At 30.7% G+C, this 6,015-nt stretch overlaps 1 protein-coding gene and 1 pseudogene across 2 annotated transcripts in view; one reads left to right on the top strand and one right to left on the bottom strand.

Annotated features, from left to right (window-relative positions):
• LOC125837375 (probable protein phosphatase 2C 10) overlaps positions 1-6,015 on the bottom strand; it is a 1,808,044-nt gene that overhangs the window by 39,895 nt on the left and 1,762,134 nt on the right. The window lies entirely within an intron of this gene.
• LOC125837457 (uncharacterized) overlaps positions 4,884-6,015 on the top strand; it is a 22,320-nt pseudogene continuing 21,188 nt past the window's right edge.

Consider the following 6,015-nt stretch of genomic DNA (forward strand, 5'->3'; position numbering starts at 1 on the left):
TAGTTTGTTATTTCATATCATTTTCCCTTTAATTTATAATGGGATAAAGGACAAATATACCCCGAACTATCGTAAATGGTATACAAATACCCTCCGTCATACTTTTCGTTCACTAATGCCCCTACCGTCCAAAAAACAGTGCACATTTACCCCTCACTATAACGAAAGACTTATTTGGTACACGTGGCGCAATCCTACGGCTCAATCCGATTTGACCAAATAATTAACCCAAAATTTAAATACCCGCCCATTATCCATTTAACCCACTCGATATACCATTACCCACACAAATAACCTAATCTAAAAACATAAAAAAAAAAATCCTTCTCTCAAATATCCATGACTTTTAGTTGCAGAATCTGTGTATTAAATAGAGTGCATCAAGATCCATCGGGAAAAATATTTTAAAAGAATCTCTGATCCTCCCGATGAAACCCATGCTTGCATTTGTGAATTTACTTGTTGAGGGGAGAAAAGAAGCAATTAACATGAGATTTCAACAAAAGCTTCACCACATGGTAGACAAGATCAATTTTCCAATGTGAGCCTAAGTTGAATTTCCAAAATCTTGCATTTTATAAGACTACTTATTGTATCTTCACCAAAGATAGTGCTTTTTTACTGTTTCTTTTTGTTTCTCCTCCACTTGGATAAAATACGAGGATTTTTTTTTTGGTGAAACATAAGTACGAATCTAAGAAATGGGTGAGGTTGTTGTGAGTAGTGAAGGTGATTTGGAGGTTATAGGAAGGGAAGATATGGTTATTGACACAGAGGCTGGTGGAAATATGAACAAGAATAAGGAAACAGGGGCTGGATCTGCTGTTGCAACATCTTCTTCAATCTTGAAATGGGAAAGATTTTTGCCTGAAATGGTTTTTAGCGTTTTGTTGGTGGAAATAGATGATTCTACAAGACAGATTGTTGCTGCTCTTCTTAGGAAATGCAATTACAGATTAGTGTTTCGCTTTTTCTGAAATTGCAATAGTTTCTTTAAATTTCCTCTTTTTGAGTTTGCTAGTTAGTTGTGGCTTAATAGTGATTTTCTGTCTAATTGGGGTGTAAAAAGATTGAAACTTTGAATTGGGTTCGAGTTATTTAAGCACGTAAATGTGTTGATTCGAATAATATTGGAATTGTTTGATAGTTTTGTTGATAAATTGCAATGAGGATCTGTTTTTGTCAGTTCAAGTGTTGATTTTTTTTCCGACTACTATGTTCCCCCATTTTGAACAAAGTTAGGCAGAGTATTGGAGAATTAAGTTTGAGTTTGCAAATTCATGTAGATTTAGTAATCCCGCTAGATTTTGAGAGAATGAAATTTTTCTTTAGATTATTAGATAGGTTATTTGTGTAGGTAACGAGTTGGGTGGGTTAAATGGGTAATGGGCGGATATTTGAATTTTGGATTAATTATTTGGTCAAATCGGGTTGAGCCGTAGGATTGCGCCCATATACCAAATAAGTCTTCCGTTATAGTGAGGGATAAATGTGCACTGCTTTTTGGACGGCAGAGGCATTAGTGAACGAAAAGTATGATGGAGGGTATTTATATACCATTTACAATAGTTCGGAGGTATATTGATTTTTTTGCCATTTATAATAAGCAGAAAAAGCAATAAGCCAATATAAACATGTTCTAATTTTGGAACAAATTAGAAAGTGCTAGAAAGGGAAAGTGAGGTTAGGGAGCCGAAATGTGAATGAGAAATGAGAAAAAAACACATTTTCAATGGTACCAAAAGGACACGTTTTGGATGGTATTGTTTCTATCTCACATGTTCACCGTTTATAAATTTAGAGGTGTTGTCTATGATTTTATAGATTTTTAATAAATTAAAACTCTTCTATTCCTCGTTGTGCATTATTTTCAAATAAACATAAGTGTCTTGTGATTTGGTGTGTTTGTGGAGTTCGTCAAAGTTTTGTAATTTGTATTATCACTTTTTCTTGGCTCCAAAAAGTATAGATAAATATATATATCGATTAACCAGTAATACATTTTCTGAAATTTGAGTATCATCTTGGGTGTGTTTGTAGGAAGGAAACATAAAATGTTTTTCAATTTTTTATTGTTTGGTTGACTTGAATACTTTTCCAAATCAATTTATTTTTCTCAAAATTAAGAAAAATGACTTCCCCCTAAAAATTAAGGAAAACATCTTCTAAAACACTCCTTTAATCTCAAATTACAATTTTTCTTCTTACCCTCCCCATCAAAGAAAATTAAAATTTTAATTTTTTTTTATCTCTACCTCCAAACCATCTCTCAGCCTTTAACCCCCCTCCCCCCCCCCCCCCCCCCACACACACATCAATATTTTTTAAAAAGAATTATAAAATTACTTTTGAAAAATATTTCAAATTTTAAGATTTTTTTAACCCATCCACCCCTTGACTATTCCTACCACCTCCCCCCCTCCCCCCCACACAAAAAAGTTACAAATTTAATTTCAAATTTTAAAAACTTTATTTTTTACCCATCTCTACCTGAACCCCCTACAACCCCCTACAACCCCCTCCCATTTTTAATTTTTTAGTTTTTTTTTTTTGATTTTGTTTCAAATTTTAAAAGTTTTTATTTTATACCCCACCGTTATCCCGACCTCACCACCCCTACCAAAAAAATATTGGGTCCCGCATTGGTTGTCGGGATCGGATCTCGGATCAGTCGTTAGGGTCATATAATGTTGGGGTTGGGTCTCAGCTCGAATGTAGGGTCTTGGATTAGAATTCAAGGTCAGGTCCTGAGTCAGATCTCAGGGTCGAATTATGAAACGGTTGCCGGGGTCGTGTCCTAGTTCGGCTGTCAGGTCTTGATCGATTATTAGGGTTGGTTTTCGTTTTAGAAATTATTTTCCTAAAGATTTTCTACTCTTTAGCAAAAATAAAAGATATTTTCTTGAAAATGTTTTTCATTCACCAACCAAACACTAAAAAATATTTTCTACTCACCAACCAAACATAAGAAAATAAGTTAGGAATCCACTTATTTTTCAAGAAAACATGTTCTAAAAAACATTTTTCAACATTTTCCTTCATACCAAACACACCCCTTATTTTGTCTCTCGTATGGAAAATTAAATAATCTAAAATATACAATATCACATAAAATATTGGGCGTCTGTTATTTTTGCAACTTTCTGAATGGTCTGAAGATTTGCAGGAATGAAATAGAGAAATACAGATTAAATGTACTTATAATGGTGTTCAATTATCATAAACAGAATTTCTCAAAGATTGGTTGAGAGATTAAAAAAAATCAATTACTTTTACCTAAAATTTTAGCATAAATATATATATATACACACACAACTATCAGGCTGGCCTATTACACATCTTTATTACTAAAAGTGAATTTATTTACTCCTAAAACTGACATGACAAAAAAATAATAACAAGAAAACATAATCACGTGCATCAGAAAAATTAAAGTTAAAAAAAGAAATAAAAAATCAAAATATTCCTTACCCCCCTCCCCCTCCAACACACACATGTATTGTTAATCATATCCCACTCATTATCCTCTTCTTCTTAATTTTTTTATTTTTCATCATAACCTCAACGCATCACAACAACGTGAGTTTGGTAATGTTGTTTGTTGTGTTTGTTTGTTAGTTGTTCAAATCTGTAAGCGCGAAGCTCATTGAAATGTCATTGAAGCCATGGATGAAACTTTAAGCTCGCCGAAACAGCTGCAAAACAAATTAAAATTAAAATTAAAATTAAAAAGATAGAAGGAAAAAGGGTTAGGACAGGGGCGTAGCTACACTAGGCTACTTTGTTGAAAAATTACGCCGTATATATAAGTAAAATGACACCTTAAATGATTAAATAGGTCATCTTGACACCCTTGAAACAATAAAGTTTCTTAGCCCAGTGATTTCAGTCGTTAAGCTGAAGCTATACTCTTTGTAGCTCGATTCCCTTTGACTGCATTTTTTTTACATTTTAAAAAGAGCTCCCAATTAATTTCTTAATCAGATTTAATAAATTTGTTATTTTTAAAATAATTCAAAAATAATCTTAAATTAGATAAATATAACTTAAAAATTTAAGGGAAAAAAATAAATGTTTAGTAGCCAATTGAATTTCTAATCGCTTTGACTTTTGATTTTGATTCTTTTTACTAAAAATTTAAACAAAATTTAAAGTAATTATTTAATTTAAGTAAATCCTATTTATTTATTCTATAAAGCTACTAAAAGTGTAAAAGCTTCATATATAATTTCTTTTTAATATAATTCATTTGATTCTACTCTTTATTTTTATGTCTCATTTTAGTCATTCATAGATTCGTGAAAACTTGAAGCATAAAAGTGATTTCATTCTAAATCGAATTTTCTCTCTATTTTTGTTATCCGTTCACTTTCTATTAAATAAACATAATTAAAGCTAAATATTATGAAGTTTGATTTTAAATTTTAAATTAAAAAAATTAATCATTAGTGTTATGTAGTTTGATTTACAAAATTTAAGTACACCCATTTGTTAAATTATTTTTAGAAAAAATTACTTATATACACAATTTAAGTTTTCTTATTCTCCATTTTTCCCTACCTCTTTTAAATATTTCAAAAATCCCTTTTTTTCAATCCAATTTTTTAAACTTCTGGATACATAACATTGGCTAGTGAAACCCACGTTTGCACTTCCTTTTCAACTCTTTTTTTTCTCCCTAAATTATCTCCTAATTGTTAGCAGTTATCAAATTGATTTCAAAACGATTCTCTCTCCAAATTGGTAGCAGTTATCAAGTTGATTTCAAAACGGTTCTCTCTCCAGTCAATCAATTTCAAACATCTGAATAGGTAGGGGCTCTCTTCTCCATTGTTGTTTTAGTCGAGTTCTTGTTTTTGTTCAAAGCTCTGTTCCTGATACATATGGATAAGGGTGCTTCGTTTAGTATTGGGGTTACTCAACCAATTCCTTCTAATAATCGAATATATAAGTCTGATGATGATAAATGGGCTGAAAACAGATCCAAAATTTTACACGATCCACTAGCAATGAAGAAGAATCAAAGTATTTTCAAGTCGAACAAGGAATCACCGTCATCCTCAAAATCAAATGCTGTAAAAATCCCCCAAAAAAGAGGAAGGAAAACAACACCGTCAATTTTCAGGCCTTCACTGCCCAAAGTATGTTTTTCGTACTTTTTTTTTTTCTTCAAATTTTGGTGTTTGATATGGTATTTGGTATGTTGGATCTGAACAAATCGATACATTAATTTGCATGTGCTATGGTATATGAGTTATTCGAAGTAAAAAATGATACATTATTTTATGTTACAATGTTCTCATATTCTGTTGGATACTAATCGATTTGTAAAGGGTTGATACATTAAAATTCTAATTTCAGCATAGTAGTGAATAGGTGGTTGGATTTTATCATATAACGAAGTTCAATCTGAACTCTTGTATGTAATGTTCTCATTAATGTATCATATAACTTTTATATATTAGCTTTTGAAATTTGAATGAGTATATGATACATTTATTTTGTGTATCAATAAAACAGTGGTGATACATTGTTATTTAAATTAGTTTTTCCATATATATGTTTTATATTTATTTTGTATTTTTACTAATAGTTCGAATGTATATATTAAATTACAAATTTCATAGTTGGTCATTTGTTTGTTATATTCATAATATTGTATCATATACAAAAAATTATGTTCATAATATACAATAAAGCCTTTTTTGTGTTGACCTGGTATTTTTTGTTCATGTATCATATACAATATAGAGTAGTCATATTTCAAACTTGTTCTGTTATGTATTAGTGAATGTTAATTGTATACATTTGCTCTAATATTCCGGAATATATCATTATGATATATCTCAAAATTATATTGTATCTTTTGATTTTTCTTAGTCTATATATAATGTATCAAATATAAAGTATGTTTATAATACATAGTGAAGATTTTTGTTAATAGATATGCAACATTGTTGTGGAGATATAGCATCGACAAGGCCAATGATGGATACGTCAGCGAAAATGATGATG

The sequence above is a fragment of the Solanum verrucosum genome, unplaced genomic scaffold (assembly GCF_900185275.1).
Source record: "Solanum verrucosum unplaced genomic scaffold, falcon-dt-bn FXZP01000147.1, whole genome shotgun sequence".
NCBI classification, from domain to species: Eukaryota; Viridiplantae; Streptophyta; class Magnoliopsida; order Solanales; family Solanaceae; genus Solanum; species Solanum verrucosum.